The following is a 16,866-nucleotide window of genomic DNA, read 5'->3' as shown; positions in this document are numbered from 1 at the left end:
AAGAGTTTTTTATTCTAAATTACCTCCCTCTAGGGACGTGCAGAATATCGAAAGGGCGCGCAGAGCATTCAACGAAGGTAAGACGTGTATAACACGTTTACTGTGGTTATCATCATGGCCATATACATCCCACCACAGGCTAATGTTAACCTAGCGCTAGCACAGCTGCACTCGGCCATCAGTAAGCAGCAGGATGCTCACCCCGACGGTGCCTTCATTGTTGCAGGGGACTTTAACCAGGTCGACCTACGTGCCACACTCCGCAAATTCCACCAGCATGTGCAGTGCCCTACCAGGGGCTCAAACACGTTGGATAAAGTGTACACCAACATCAAGGACGCATACAGAGCTCTCCCCCGCCCATCCCTGGGACAATCCGATCACCTCTCACTGTTTCTACTACCTGCATACAGACCCCTCATCCGCAAGACCAAACCTGCAATAAGGACGGTCAAAATATGGCCCGAGGACGCCACCCTACAACTCCAGGACTGCTTTGATCGCACCGACTGGGACCTGTTTGCACAACAGGCTACCAGTGGTACAGAGGTAGACTTGGAGGAGTACACATCCACTGTGCTCTCCTACATCAACTGCTGTGAGGAGACTGTCACAGTGGACAAGCAAATAAAGATGTTCCCAAACCGGAAACCCTGGATGAACAAGGAGGTTCAGGATCTGCTAAGGGCACGCAACAACGCCTTTAAAGCCAGGGACACTTCTGCTTACAATGCGGCCAGGTCGAACCTGAACAGAGGCATAAAAAAGGCCAAAGTCATCCACAGGCAAAGGGTAGAAGACCACTTCAATACCGCGGACACCAGAAGCATGTGGCAGGGTGTCAGGGACATCACTGACTACAAGAGCAGCCCCGCCTGCCCCCACGGTGATATCACACTGGCCAACGAACTAAACACCTTCTTTGCCCGGTTCGATACTGGCAACACCACCAGGTGTGGAATAACCCTAGCCATAGCGGAGGGACAGGCCTTAACACTGAGCACTCAGGAAGTACAGTGCGCTCTGCGTAGGATCAATCCACGCAAGGCTGCAGGCCTGGATGGAGTACAGGGAAGAGTATTAAAGGACTGTGCTGGACAGCTGGTGGAGGTATTCACGAGAATCTTCAATCTATCTCTATCTCTGGCAATGGTCCCCAAGTGCCTGAAAACAGCCACCATAGTGCCGGTGCCGAAAAAGTCCAAAATCACCAACCTCAACGACTACCGGCCGGTTGCCCTGACTCCAATCCCCATGAAGTGCTTCGAAAGGCTGCTCCCATATTAAATCCAGCATCCCTGCCTCACTGGACTCCCATCAATTTGCATACAGGGCAAATAGATCGACAGAGGATGCCATCTCTCTGGCCCTTCACACTGTCCTGACTCACCTGGACAGACAGGGCACGTATGTGAGGATGCTCTTCATTGACTATAGCTCTGCATTCAATACGGTCATCCCTACCAAGCTCACCACCAAACTCCACCAGCTAGGCCTCAGCTCACCGATATGCGCTTGGATCCTGAACTTTCTCACGGAGCGACCGCAGGCAGTGAGATTGGGCCCGCACCTGTCCTCCACCATCACCCTGAGCACCGGCACACCACAGGGTTGTGTACTAAGCCCCATGCTCTACTCCCTCTTCACTCACGACTGTGTCCCTGCATTCGACACCAACACCATCGTGAAGTTTGCAGACGACACAACAGTGATTGGGCTGATCACCAACGGTGATGAAACAAACTACAGAGCGGAGGTGCAGAACCTGGCGGACTGGTGCGCCAATAACAACTTGGCACTAAACACCTCCAAGACCAAGGAGCTGATTATTGACTTCAGGAGGTCCCATTCTGGAGAATACGCCCCAATCTCCATTTACGAGGAAAGTGTGGAGAGAGTGTCCAGCTTTAAGTTTCTGGGCACTCACATTTCAGAAGACCTCACATGATCCACAAACACCGCCGCGCTGGTCAAGAAGGTACAGCAACGACTGTTCTTCCTGAGGACATTAAAAAAGGCTGGTCTGCCCCAACAGCTGCTGACAACGTTCTACCGCTGCACCACAGAGAGCATATTAACGTATGGCATCTCTGTGTGGTATCTCAGCTGCACGGAGGCGGAGAGGAGAGCTCTTCAGCGCGTCGTCAACAGAGCGCAGCGGATCATCTGGACAGAGCTACCAGCCTTGGAGGGCATCTACCACACGCAGTGCCTCAGGAAGGCCCTCAGCATCCATAAGGACTCATCACACCCCTGCCACGGTCTGTTTCAACTACTTCCCTCCGGCAGACGTTACAAGGCCTTCTATGCCCGAACATCTAGACTCAGGAACAGTTTTATCGCCAGAGCTATAGCGGCTCTGAACCGGCCCTAATGAGTGCCCCCCACCACCCACTCCCTTTGGACAGTCCCCCTCAGATGGTCACGTCAATCAATTCAGCTTGCTTATTTATGTATTGTATTTATTTACCTTTCTTGTACATCAGTGGAGCTGCACACTAAATCTCGTTGCACTGACATGCAATGACAATAAAAGATATATTATTATTATTATTATTATTATACTGCAGCGTTCAAACAACACTCGGACATCCTCCCAATTATTACCTTCGTTTGGATAATTACAAGATTCTACAAGTCAACTTGCGTGATGAAATTGGAGCAAAATGAAATTCCTCAGTAATGCCTTCAAATGGAAACACAGCTACTGTAGGCCCATTTGTGTACTTGATGTTTTTTTAATGGAAGCATGGTGATAGAAACGTAGAATTAGGAGAAGGAATAAGCGATATGGTCCTTCGACCTTTCTTGGTCGTTCAATACGTTCATGGCTCATCCTGCTAATTCAGTGTCCCGCTCCTGCTTTCTCCCAATGTCCATTGATCCCGGAGACTTGTTTCGCGCTGTAGTTCTCTATCATATTATAACAATGTTCACATAATTTTGAATATATTTCATAATTTCGATTCGAGTGATTTGTGAGATAGATTTTCTTCTCTCCTGGAGAAGAACGCTGTCCCCATTACAGTTTGAAATCGCTTTTCCCGTTTTCTTTTACAATGGTTCCTGGTACTGGTTTTCCCATCAATGGGGAACGACCTTACTCCATCATATCTCTCCTATACCGTGGATTTGTAAACAATTGTCTGGGTGTCTTTTCATGCTTCCAAATGTTATTGAAATTACCTCAATTTAACCCAACACATACGTTAGAAACATAGAAACATAGAAAATAGGGGTAGGAATAGGCCATTCGGCCCTTCGAGCCTGCGCCGCCATTCAATATGATCAAGGCTGATCATCCAACTCAGTATCCTGTAGCTGCCTTCTCTCCATACCCCCTGATCCCTTTAGCCACAAGGGCCACATCTAACTCCCTCTTAAATATAGCCAATGAACTGGCCTCAACTACCTTCTGTGGCAGAGAATTCCAGAGATTCACCACTCTGTGTGAAAAATGTTTTCCTCATCTCAGTCCTAAAAGATTTCCCCCTTATCCTTAAACTGTGACCCCTTGTTCTGGACTTCCCCAATATCGGAAACAATCATCCTGCATCTAGCCTGTCCAACCCCTTAAGAATTTTGTAAGTTTCTATAAGATCCCACCTCAATCTTCTAGGCTTGACACAGTCTATCAGTCTGTTGAAATCTCACTGAGCTCACCCCATCATGGGAAGATCTCGTCACAGTAAAAGGGACCAAATGTACGCATGCCTCTCAAGGAGAGCAGTCATCAAGGTCTATGCAAGTCGATACATTCCTTTTCCGACAGCTTTTTTCATCGGAATTTGGCATGCTGCTGGAATGTACGATGTTTAATTTTGTCCATTGTGGTAAATTTATGGAAAATATTTTGATTCGTAGGAAAGAATTTTAACAAAATACTGTTTTTTAGACTAAGCATAGGGAACCCGATGAAGCAATTGTTTACAGTGCTTTCCGTATCGCTGATGCAAAGCGATCTGCCGAAGATAAATATGCAGAACCGAGCACAATTTATACCCAGGTATGTGCAACATGCGCCATTTCACGGAGCATCGAACGAATCACAGTTAAATGTAATTTCAAGATGTATCTGAGTGCTTCGTTCGTAGCTTTGTCTAATTATGTCTTTGTTTTAACAAAATGCAGTCTCAAAATGGGGGAAAATCTAATCGAAACGGCAGAATTGATGACCTTTGCTTTAATTTATAAAACATTTATTTTCGTGAATAAGCAAGGCTATAATCCATAATACACCACTAACTGAAATTCAGGTGGTGATAAGAGGGCACAACCTTGAATCTCTCTCGTGCTTCAGAAAAAGGTGCTGTCAAATTGCTTCGTGTAGAAGCTTGGGGGATTTGGACCCAACGAGAAGGGAAGACTGGCAACCAATTTCTAAGTAGGGAACGTGTATGACTCGGAGAGGAACCTACACGTGGCAGTGACCCCATTCAAACTTTGTTCTCTAGGCGTGGAGATCAAAAGATTGCTATGCGCTTATGTAATGGATGGGATGAATAGCTGCAGTTTAGGTAGTAAATAGTACACTGGTGAAGGAAATAACTGCTTACGGTAGCTGGGTTGGGAACCAAATGGACTGATTTGACCTGCATGTCGTCAGGTGTCTGGAATTGGAACATTTGCTGGAACAGCACTCAGCTTGCCAAATGAAAGTCATTCTATCACATGCCCAAATTATGCTTTGACGATGAGAAAAGGTTTCGGAGTCAGTGATTGGGTAGCTTTTCGCAGGATACACAGCCTACTCTTGTAGCTCTACAATTTATGAGGCTAATCCTCGTGCATTTGTGATCTATGATGAGTACTAAAGAGTTGATGTTGGAGGATTCAGTGATCGCAATGCCACTGAAGTTCAGGGTAATCTGTTGGACTACATTTTTTGTGGTGTCACCCAACACCTTTAGTCTATCCGGTCGTGAAATTGCCAACAGGGATGGACTATTTGTATTTCTGAGAATTTGCAAGCGGAACAGAATATGGTGCAAACATTCAGTGAACACCCCAGATGTGATTTAAGATGGACGGAAGATCATTCATGAGCAATTTAACATCTATGAGTCTACGATACAGCCCAGAATATTTACTGTGGTGATGGTAACGCTCTCGGATAGTTCATCTGGAACAATAACAACCAGTGCACCACATGACTCCAATTATACAGAACCCAATGATACTGTAATTGGAATATACCCATGATAGAAATAGTGCAGGGACCATTCGCCTGATTGATCTTTGCGGTGACTGGTTTTGCTACATGGGGAGATGTTAGGAACATATATTGGAGAAGAGAGAATAAGGGATGGTCACAAAAAAATTCTTCTTCTTTACAAAAACGTGCAATATTTTAGAGGCCGACAAATAGATGTTGATATTTATCCTGATTTGGTTGTTTAGAATCAGGGTTTGCAATCTCATAATGAAGATATAGCATAATTGCAGGGATAGCATTATGAATCAAGACTGATCGCTGCAACATGATGTGACAACTGACAACCCAGACACAATGAATAATCTGACAAGATATGATGTCATTATTATATTAGGGAAGCAATGCATTTGAGATTACTGCATTGTAAGTTTTTTATGTACAGTGTAGTGCGTTTGATATCTATAACATGCTGTCAGGGGAAGTGCTAGAATCAGATACAATTGCTACGTTTAAACGGCTTTTATACAGATACATCCACGGGCAATAGTTTCCAAAACTGGCCATAAGTATAGATGTGCTTAAGCTCGGTATTATCACCGTGGCAGAAGGATCTATTTTTGCGCTGTCCGACTCTTTGACTGCAAGGCACACGAGATAAAGATTAGTGGTAATATTTCAACACTGCAGTAGAGACACTAGAAGGCACTCCTGATGCTATTGTTTATTTTTGTTTAAGTTCCGGGCGTTAGGCTGAGTGTGGACGCTGATATTGCTTAGCTCACACTGCCTGGGGGGTTCGATGATTTCATGGAGATTTAATTGATTTACTTCTCCACCCGTGCGCATTGTCTGTTGTAGGTCGATCATTTCTCAAATCACGGCTTTTTGGAGTTTCGGGGGGGGGGAAAAAAGCCTGGTTCAAGGCCTAGTCTTTACTTCAAAGCCTGAAATGGATCTAAATATCTCCGTTATTATTTGATTTAATTCAGAAATAACATCAGGTAGCGAGTTGGATTGCATTTACTGCAGAATTCTCAAGACCCCTCAGTGACAGTGGTCGGATGTTTTGCAATGCCCGGGCATCCCAGCTGAGGGGGACTTTTTGGAGGTGATGTGCAGCATGGTGACTGAAAAGATTGAGAAAGTTGCTGTAGTTACCACGCAATCTTTCTGGGTTTGGTGCTCTTATGAATGTTGGATTCGTGGGTTTCATTTTGTAGGTAATACAAACTGGGGACCGTTTGCAAAGGTAGTTGAAACTGAAAATAACTTTTCATACGCAATCCTCGTTAATAGTTGTTGTGTAGTTCGTTAAGTAGAAGTGTTTCAGGACTGTTCTCATTATTTTCTCTGCGGCATGTAATAGGGAGCCCCACGTATTCCATTACATGAAGGGGTTGGTCCCAATTATTACATCTGTAATGTCCCTTCTCTTCCTGGCCGGTGGGTGTGAGCCTGTAATTTTGTATCCAAATTGCACCGACACAATAGTGAATCTCCTGCATGTCAGTCCAGATACATCCACTAATAATGAATCATAGCATCTGGCAGTTTAATTTCGTTCATTGAGTTTCATTGAGTTTCACGTTAAATGAAAGTCGGCAGGAAAATTAGTTCTGGTGGCTAAGTCGACAGTGGTGCAATACTAAGTAAAGTCAAATTTAGAATGGAAATTAGTGTTTCCATGGGCCACTCGTGACAGTAAGAATAAAATAAGTTTCCAATTGTGGCCTGGTTACCATGCGCAATAGTTTGATGCTCTAAACAGCGAATAAACAAGTATTCGGTATTGGAAAATGTTTGAACTGATAAATTTGAGAACCATCAGAAAATGGCAAATAGAAAATGTTTTTCTCTCGCTTGTATTTTTCGATGACACAGCAGAGAAGCTTAACGAAAGGGAAACATCCCAAGTGAGCATTTAATAAAATGCAGACAGAAGGCTGGTAAACGAGTCTGTGGACAAATAAATAAAATATAACACTTAAATGCACAAAACGGGGACCAGTAAGAGAAGGCGCCCCCATTCAAATAAACCCTAGCTAGTTGAATTTAAAGACACAAGAGAGAACATTTACTTTCAATTTGATCAACATTGGGAAATGATGCAGATGAGGCCTTCAGCAACTATTTCCACGCAGGAACATTAAAAAAAATTAAATCGGCCTACTTAGCAGTATATTCTGTTCAAAAGGGAATTGGAGGAACAGCACCTCATATTCCGTCTGGGGACCTTGCGTCCGTATGGCATTAACATTGAATTCTCCCAATTTTGCTAGCCCTTGCTGTCTCCTCCCCTTCCTTAACCCTCTAGCTGTCTCCTCCCACCCTCCCATCCGCCCGCCCTCGGGCTCCTCCCCCTCCTCCCCTTTTCCTTCTTTCTCCCACCCCCCATCAGTCTGAAGAAGGGTTTCGGCCTGAAACGTCGCCTATTTCCTTCGCTCCATAGATGCTGCTGCACCCGCTGAGTTTCCCCAGCAATTTTGTGTACCTAGCAGTATATTCTGTTTGGCTAGATGCTAATGCGTAGTCTTATCTTTAGCCAATGATCATTGGACAACCCAGAGCAGCGATAAATGAATCAATTTGTTCTTTCGCAGAAGAAAATATAATATTAATATAATAACATTTTTCATATTAATAAAGGCATTTGGTATTTTGCTACCATTTACAATGTTCGTGACTGGTGGCGGTGGTGTATTTTTGGAAATATGTTGATTGATGTAATAATTATAACAAATTGTGATAATTTTCAGACAATGCAATCCGAATGTGATCCAAAGTTAACGTATACTACTCTAAACATCGCTGGTCTAAAGTCATCTACTAAATGCAGATACGTTGAAGAAAGCACGGTATATGCCCAGGTAAGTGTAACAAGAGCCAATTAATGGAATAACTCACGAATTAAAGGTGAATGCATGTTAACCAATTATCTATGTAAGGTGTCTGTCATTACATAGATGAATAGATGCATAGAGAATAGGTGCAGGAGTAGGCCGTTCGGTCCCCCGAGCCAGCACCGCCATTCAATGTGATCATGGCTGATCATCCAAAGAGCTCTATCTCACTCTCTTTTGAATGCATCCAATGAATTGCCCTCTACTGCCTCCAATTCCACAAATTCGCTGCCCTCTGGGTGAAATTGTTTTTCCTCATCTCACCTCCAGAACTTAGATGGCTTACCCCTTATCCCTAAACTGTGGTCCCTGGTTCTGGACTCCCTCAACATCGGGAACATGTTTCTTGCATCTAGCATGTCAAATCCCTTAATAATTTTATATGTTTCTATAAGATATCCTCTCATCCTTCTAAATTCCAGTGAATACAAGCTCAGTCGCTCCAGTTGCGCCACCCTTTGAATTAACCTCGTGAACCTAAGCTGCACTCCCTCATTAGCAGTAATGTCCTTCCTCAAATTAGGCCAAACTGCACACAATACTCCAGTTGTGGTCTCATCAGGGCCCTGTACAACTGCAGAAGGACCTCTTTGCTCGTATACTCAACTCCTATCGTTATGAAGGCCAACATGCCACTAGCTTTCTTCACTGCCTGCTGTATCTGCATGCTTACTTTCAGCGACTGATGTACAAGGACACCTAGGCCTCGTTGTACTCCCCTTTTCCTAACCTGACATAATTCAGATAATAATCTGCCTTCCTGTTCTTGCCACCAGTGGATAACCTTGCATTTATCCACACTATACTGCATTTGCCATGCATCTGCCCACTCACCCAACCTGTCCAAGTCACCCTGAATCCTCATAGCATCCTCTTCACCGTTTACACTGCAACCCAGACTTGTGTCATCTGCAAATTTGCTAATGTTACTTTTAATTCCCTCATCTAAATAATGTTACCTTTAATTCCCTCATCTAACCCCTCCAGCTACAACCAGTAGAATGAAACCGAGAGCATGTAGATATAACCGCCAATATTGGCTCTTTCACTCCGTCTTTGCTTCGATTATTTTGGATGGATTTCGTCGTCCTCGGCCAAGCCAGTATTTATTGATTTATTGATCATTCCTAACGGCGATTGAGGAGCTGGTAATGGCCGCATCCTTGAACTTCTGCAATCTACTTGCTAGACTCGCGCTGCTATTGGGAGGCAGTCCAGAAATGTAGACCCAATGATGATGAAGGACTAATGATAAAACCCCTATGTTAGGAGTTAGGAGCAAAGAGTAGGAGTAAACGGGTCCTTTTCACAATGGCAGGCAGTGACTAGTGGGGTGCCGCAAGGCTCAGTGCTGGGACTCCAGCTATTTACAATATATATTAATGATCTGGATGAGGGAATTGAAGGCAATATCTCCAAGTTTGCGGATGACACTAAGCTGGGGGGCAGTGTTGGCTGTGAGGAGGATGCTAGGAGACTGCAAGGTGACTTGAATAGGCTGGGTGAGTGGGCAAATGTTTGGCAGATGCAGTATAATGTGGATAAATGTGAGGTTATCCATTTTGGTGGCAAAAACAGGAAAGCAGACTATTATCTAAATGGTGGCCGACTAGGAAAAGGGGAGATGCAGCGAGACCTGGGTGTCATGGTACACCAGTCATTGAAAGTGGGCATGCAGGTGCAGCAGGCAGTGAAGAAAGCGAATGGTATGTTAGCTTTCATAGCAAAAGGATTTGAGTATAGGAGCAGGGAGGTTCTACTGCAGTTGTACAGGGTCATGGTGAGATCACACCTGGAGTATTGCGTACAGTTTTGGTCTCCAAATCTGAGGAAGGACATTATTGCCATAGAGGGAGTGCAGAGAAGGTTCACCAGACTGATTCCTGGGATGTCAGGACTGTCTTATGAAGAAAGACTGGATAGACTTGGTTTATACTCTCTAGAATTTAGGAGATTGAGAGGGGATCTTATAGAAACTTACAAAATTCTTAAGGGGTTGGACAGGCTAGATGCAGGAAGATTGCTCCCGATGTTGGGGAAGTCCAGGACAAGAGGTCACAGCTTAAGGATAAGGGGGAAATCCTTTAAAACCGAGATGAGAAGAACTTTTTTCACACAGAGAGTGGTGAATCTCTGGAACTCTCTGCCACAGAGGGTATTCGAGGCCAGTTCATTGGCTATATTTAAGAGGGAGTTAGATGTGGCCCTTGTGGCTAAGGGGATCAGAGGGTATGGAGAGAAGGCAGGTACGGGATACTGAGTTGGATGATCAGTCATGATCATATTGAATGGCGGTGCAGGCTCGAAGGGCCGAATGGCCTACTCCTGCACCTAATTTCTATGTTTCTATGTCTATGTTTCTATGTTAGGGTGGTGTGTGACCTTGACAGGAACCTGTAGGTAGCAGTATTTCCATACTGTCCTTCTGGCGTTGGAAGAAATGTGCGTAGGGCGATGGGCTGGTGTCGCTGAGATGGACTACTTTTTCCGGAATTATGTCAAGTTTCCGTGGAGTTACTGGAACTCATCCAGACAAATGGAATTGTTTATTTTTCATATACTTAACTTCTGCTTTGAAATGGAGGAAAGAGTTCATGTTGTCAAATGGACTGAAATCGCGTTTATTGTCATTTGCACAGGGATGACTAGGTAAGAGTACAATGACAACCTTGCTCGCAGCAGCATCACCGGCACCAAGAATCAGGCAGCATACTACAATATACTTAAGTTATACGTAACTTCTGCTGGGCAATAGAAAAAATAAAGCAATGTGAAGAAAACAAGAAATGATTGCAAAACACACTTTAAAAAAAACAAGCTCATAGTTGTGCCATCGTGTTTTATTGTTGAGGTAGATTAAGGATTGAGCAGGCTACTTCAAAAACCCTATGGTTATAGGAAAGTGCCTGTTTCTGAACCTGGCGGCCTGGGGTTTTAGGCCTCTCCGCTTCCTGCAGGATGGTAGAGGCGTGAGACGGCATGTACTTGATGGTTGGGAGCCTAGACGATAGATGCCACCATCTTGAGGAAATGCCTAATGTTGATGCTTTAAATGGTGAGGATGCTGGGGATGGTGAAGTACAGGGAGCTGCTTGATGACTAAGATCGGCCAAATAGCACGTTTTCTCTCTCGTAGATTCAATTATTCTCGACATGAAGCACCAAGAAGATAATGTATACAGTAGTAGACGGCTAAAACCTAAAACCTCATAATTTCTTAGTCACGAAATGCTGAAATAATTATAAGAAGAAAGTAATTAAACAATATGAAAAAAAGCTATCAAGGATAATTTACCAAAACATTGTTCGAGAGATGAGATAGGAGATTTATTTTCAATTTAGTGTAACGGAATGCATTGTCTTGAAATGCGCAGATTGTCGACTGAAGCACTTTTTTTAAACATGACAAGTTATATCAAAGGTGAAAGTAAACGCATAATTCAGTTGGAAATGATCAGTGACAAAGACCATGTGGCTGTTTTATATCTTGTATTCCATAGGACGAGTATGTCTATCAATTAAAATGTTGCATTTATTTTGGTGGCGTAGTTACTGAGAGACAGCAGTCAAAGCAAAAGCTGTATTGAATTGATGACTATGTTATGAAACACTATTTTACAGACAATACATGGTCGACCTGAACGCATGGCTGAAGAAATGGATATCAATACAGGATACAACAACCAAATTGTAAAATCGTAATCTGCCTTACACTGCAAAATTCGCAGGAATGTTGAGTAATGTCAAGGCGCCATATTTTCCAGTGCATTTGGAATATTATCGCTGGGAGTTCTGTATTTGTTGGGTTTTGTTCAGTTTATTTATGGATCCATGCATTCCTTATAGATTTAAAATACGCAAATTTAGTCGAATATTCTGCAAACAATATGGACTATTTCAAGCTCTTACTGACTAAAAAATTGCTCTTTTGTACCCAACCGGCCCAGTGACAGCCCCAGTTATGAATTTTCCAATAGTATTCATCTTTCAGATCATACAAATTGTCCATTAACTAAGGTAAGGATCTGTATGTGAATCTGTATGTGGAGATGCTTTTGTATTCAGGGGTCATATCTTTATCGAATAGTAAATGTTGCAATAATTAAAAATAGACTCTTCAGGTTAGACCGCTAATCGGCACGAGTAGAAGCCGGGTACATACGAAAACGTTTACTACTTTCTACTGCGAGTGGGACATGTCGGTGTTTCTTCGTCAATTGAATTGTCCGCAACATGGACGTCATCTTTTTGTTGTGGGTGAACATTTCCGTGCTAAACCTATATATTATACCAATATATAGTAATTATTTTTGCTGTTAATTCTCTGTGAATCAATAAATCCGTTTTACTTCTTGAATGTCAGTGTTGCATATTATCTCTGCCTTCTTGGTTCTTATATGGCTTGAATTGGAAATCTATTCTGTCTATCGTCACTGTCTATTCCTTCAATAATTTGACATACGTGTAGCAGGTCGCCATTCAGCCTCATACGCTTGAGGTATACATGACAATTCTATCAAATTTCACCCCATAACTAAAGTGTTCTAAAATGCAACACCTCACATTTCTCTGTATTCCATTCCATCAACCATTCCTCAGCCCACCTGGCTAATCGATCCAGATCCTGCTGCTATCTTTCACAACCATCTTTACTATCTGCGAAACCACTCACTTTTGTATCATCAACAAACTTGCTAATCTTGCCTTGCATGCTCCCATCCAAATGACACAACAACAGCTGGGAAGAAACTGTCACTGGATCTGGACGTATGCGTTTTCATACTCTGTCCCTCTTGCTTGGTGGGTGAGGGGAGAAGATGGAGTGTTCGGGTTGAGACCCTACCTTGATTATACCGATGGCTTTGCGAGACAGCGTGGAGTGTAGATGGAGTTAATGGCAGTGAGATGGTTTGCGTGACGGTCTGGGCTGGTCCACAATTCTCTGCTATTTCTTGCGGTCTTGCATGGAGCTATTCCTAAACCACCTGTGATATATCCCGATAAAATACTTTATACGATGCATCTGTTCAGTTTTCTTAAAGCATGAGGAGTACAGACAGGATAGATATTCAGGGTATTTATCTTAATATTGTTGAGAAATGTTTAACTGACAAGCGTATGCTTAAGATGAGATGAGTGGAAAAACGTGGGATAATTAATGTACACAGAATGTGGTTACTACCATGGACGAGTTGGCAAGGAGTTGGTGGAGGCAGACAAAAATACAGCCTTTCACTTGCATTTCCCCGTGCGCTTAGATAGGAAAAAAGTAGAGCGATGATCTTATGCGGTTAGCTAGGATTTGCGGTGAAAGGCATTTATTGTGCCGAACAGCCCTTTTCAAGGGTAAGATTAATTTATTTATTTAGCGAATGCAAAGTCCTTTAGCCAAGCAGTTGCCTCTTGATCTGCTGTATGAAGGGTGACAAGTCCTCCTTTGAGTCTTTGTTGAGGGCATTCTTCAATGATGTGTTGCATTGTTTGCTGCTCTCCACAAGCACATCGTGGGGTTGGGCTGCTGCCCCATTTGTGAAGGCTGGCCAAGCAGGGGCCATGTCCAGTCCTGAATCTATTCAGCGTCGTCCACTGCTTCCTTGGGAGATTGGTGCCAGGGACCAGTAGGGTGGGGTCTGACACCAGATGTTTATTTGGGACGTCCTTGGACTCCCATTCCTTTTTCCAAGCTGATTGGATGGTGAAATCAGCTGGTGGTGGGTTCTTCCAAATTGGTCGTCTAGATGGAAGTCGAGCAGTGGGTGGGTTGAAGATGTCCATGTGAATTGGCAGGTGAGGGGAGTTTTTGGTCTTTTGGAGCATCCTTTGAGTGAGGACTACTCGCCGGATGTGTGGAGGGGCTATGTTGGATAGGACAGGGAGCCAGGGGAGTGGTGTTGAGCGGATTGTTCCTGTGATGATCCTCATTGTTGAGTTCAATTGGGTGTCCACATGGTGTGTGTGGGATGACCTGGACCAAACAGGGGCACAATATTCAGCTGAAGAAAATGCAAGGGCTAGTGCTGAAATGCGCAGTGTGGGGGCTGCTGCCCCCCACTTTGAGCCAGCAAGCTTACTGAGGAGATTGTTTCTGGACTTCACCTTAGCTGCTGTTCTTTTGAGATGTTCCTTGAAGGATAGGATCCTGTCAAGGGTCATTCCGAGGTAGGTTGGAGTGGGGGCATACTTCAGTTTGGTCCTGCTCAGATAGATGTTTGGTTCTCTTGTGGCTTCTGCATTATGGAGGTGGAACACACTGGAGACCGTTTTTGCTGGGCTTGGTTTTAGGCGCCAGGTTTTGCAGTACTCGTCCAGTTAACAAGGTCTTCATTGAGCACCTGTTCCAATGTACCAAAATCTGGTGCTTGGAAGGCCAAACAGATGTCATCTGCATAGATGAATTTGTGGGATTTAGTGGTGGGTAGGTCATTTGTGTAAAGGTTGAACAAGGTTGGGGCTAAAACTGACCTTTGCGGGAGCCCATTCTTCTGCGTTCTCCATGCACTCTTGTTCTGTCCAAGGTGGTTAGGGCCAGAACTTGTTCTCCTGTGCTGCGGTCCTTGCGGAAACCTGCCTGATCCACACTGAGAATCTCTTCTACTCCTGGAGATATACGTTGTAGTATAAGGCGTTCTAAGATTTTGAGTGGGACGCAGAGTAGAGAGATTGGGCGGTAGCTTGCTGGTAGTTTTTCGTCTTTGCCAGGTTTTGGTATAGCAATGACTTTTGCTGTCCGCCATATCTTTGGGATGGAGTTAGTCTGTATGGCCCTATTAATCAGAGTAGATAATCTCTCATTAAAATTCCCTGCTCACTGCGCATTGTCTTATAAATGATAATGTATCTGTACGATCTGTGACATAATGTTAATCAGGTTTATGTGATTGAAATATCGTTCACTTCAGAGTGAATGGACGCTAGCTGGTTTCACAGCTATTTAAAATTCCTGATGCCTGCATACTCTGGTTCATTGTTCTTCGCCGTTCTTGAGTGTTTCAGAGAAGCGGCGAGATCCAGAGTTGCATAGGTCAGTTTATGTTCTGACACTTCTTTGACCTGTCGAAAAATAATCAGAGATCATGAGCTGCTGATTCGCCTATATGGGCGATTTACACGGATTTTCCTTGCAGTACACTTCCGCTTTTACCATACCTGGCCATAGGTAGATTGTTCTTCGTGGCGTCTGTTTTTCGTAGTTTTCTTCTGTCCGCTGAAGTTCATATCTGCATACGTAGGATACTGAAGGAACATTTATTTGAAAGGAAATAAACTCCGCATTTACAAACAACTGCGAATACGAGCAAACACAAAACAAGCAGGTGGAAGCTGGGTCGCCACGACCAGTTATTCCATTGCTATATATGGTTACTTCCCTATGATGAGATTACTAAAAAAGTAAACGGAAGCAACTCGTATCTAATTGGTTTGAGTTTCCTGAATAATTAGTGAACTATTAGCCAAATCGTGAAACGCATGGGGCAAAACACTGACCGGAAGTTTGTTGGATGATGACCTCGAGTAAAATATAGAATTGACGCGGTTTCTGGGCTCGGACAGGTTAGCAGATTTTCCGTCATATAGCGAGCTGCCCCGCAAAAAATATGACGTGAAGTTTGAATTGGAACAGGATGGGCCTCGGTTATGATGCTTCACGAAGTGAATAATCCGCTCGTCACAGACGGATTAGACATAAACTATTTAGGATAACTCGAAGGATACGCAAGTACACGTCGCTGACGATCATGGACTATATCATAAGAATACGGGAGGATAAGGAAAATTGCAAACGAGGCACATAGAGAGTTCCTCGAAAAGTGGATCGATCCTGTTGTCCCATCAATGTCCTGTTAAACCATCAAAATATTTTTACCTGTTTTTCGAAGTGGTGCGTTCTGGCCTCAATATTTTCTGGTGCTAGTAGAGAACATAATAAAACGACCAAATTTAATCATCAACGTATCACAACCTGCCTGCCGATAGTCAGTTAATAATCGAGTTGTGACCAGATTCGTTCGGCTGCAGAAATTGACCATTGCGGTCATGCTATTCTTGTTATTTAAACAAATTCTCTCCTCGTTAGTCCTAATGCTAAGGAAAAGCACACGGAAAAGTTGAAGACCTATTGTTTGCTTCCGCTTTCCTGATAACTGCCCCTATTTAAACAACCCGACCTTTGCAGCATTTTACCTAGTGTTTAAAAGCGCTTTATTTTAGTACAAACAAAAACAATGATTTTGCAACCAACGGCTTAAAACGGTTAAAATGATGTTTGCCACAGAATGCTGCGACCGGAAAAAAGGCCCTGTGGTTTAAATCGTTATTTCAGCACTTCTCGTTCCCCCTTCAACTGAACATTGCTATTTTCAGAAATAATTCAGCGGGTTAGGCAGCATCTACGGGGGACATCGATAGTCGAAGTTCCGGCTCAACCCCAAAAGTCCCCTATCCATTGTCTCCTCAGATGCTGCCAAACCGCCGAGTTATTCCAGCATTGTGTCACTAATTTCGTACAAGGATCAAGTCACTTCTTACCTTCAGTACTCTGTAATTTGCACCGCCTGGCATAAAATACCAGCGCTGGAATAATTAGCACGCATATGGCAAATCCACCCGCCAGAAAGTAGACGAGTTTAACGCGTGTTCCTAAAGGGGTAAATAAAAGTTGAATATTATAACTTTTCAGAGGTTATCTTCATTAAATAATCAGAGTACACGAACCAGGGATTACAGAATGGGTTCCACATTTTCACTTTAGTACGCTATATTACATCTGCCACTTATTTACCCACTCTCCCAAACTGTCCTTCAGCAAACTCC

General features: G+C 43.6%; 1 protein-coding gene and 1 long non-coding RNA gene across 2 annotated transcripts in view; both read left to right on the top strand.

Annotated features, from left to right (window-relative positions):
* LOC116982983 (H-2 class I histocompatibility antigen, alpha chain-like) overlaps positions 1–16,866 on the top strand; it is a 59,836-nt gene that overhangs the window by 8,193 nt on the left and 34,777 nt on the right. The window lies entirely within an intron of this gene.
* On the top strand, positions 3,894–12,412 carry LOC116982651. The gene is made up of 3 exons (XR_004414510.1): positions 3,894–4,006; positions 7,912–8,022; positions 11,677–12,412. It is a non-coding gene; the product is annotated as an uncharacterized LOC116982651 (long non-coding RNA).

The sequence above is a fragment of the Amblyraja radiata genome, chromosome 17 (assembly GCF_010909765.2).
Source record: "Amblyraja radiata isolate CabotCenter1 chromosome 17, sAmbRad1.1.pri, whole genome shotgun sequence".
NCBI lineage: Eukaryota > Metazoa > Chordata > Chondrichthyes > Rajiformes > Rajidae > Amblyraja > Amblyraja radiata.
This window is presented reverse-complemented; position numbering and strand designations above follow the sequence as displayed.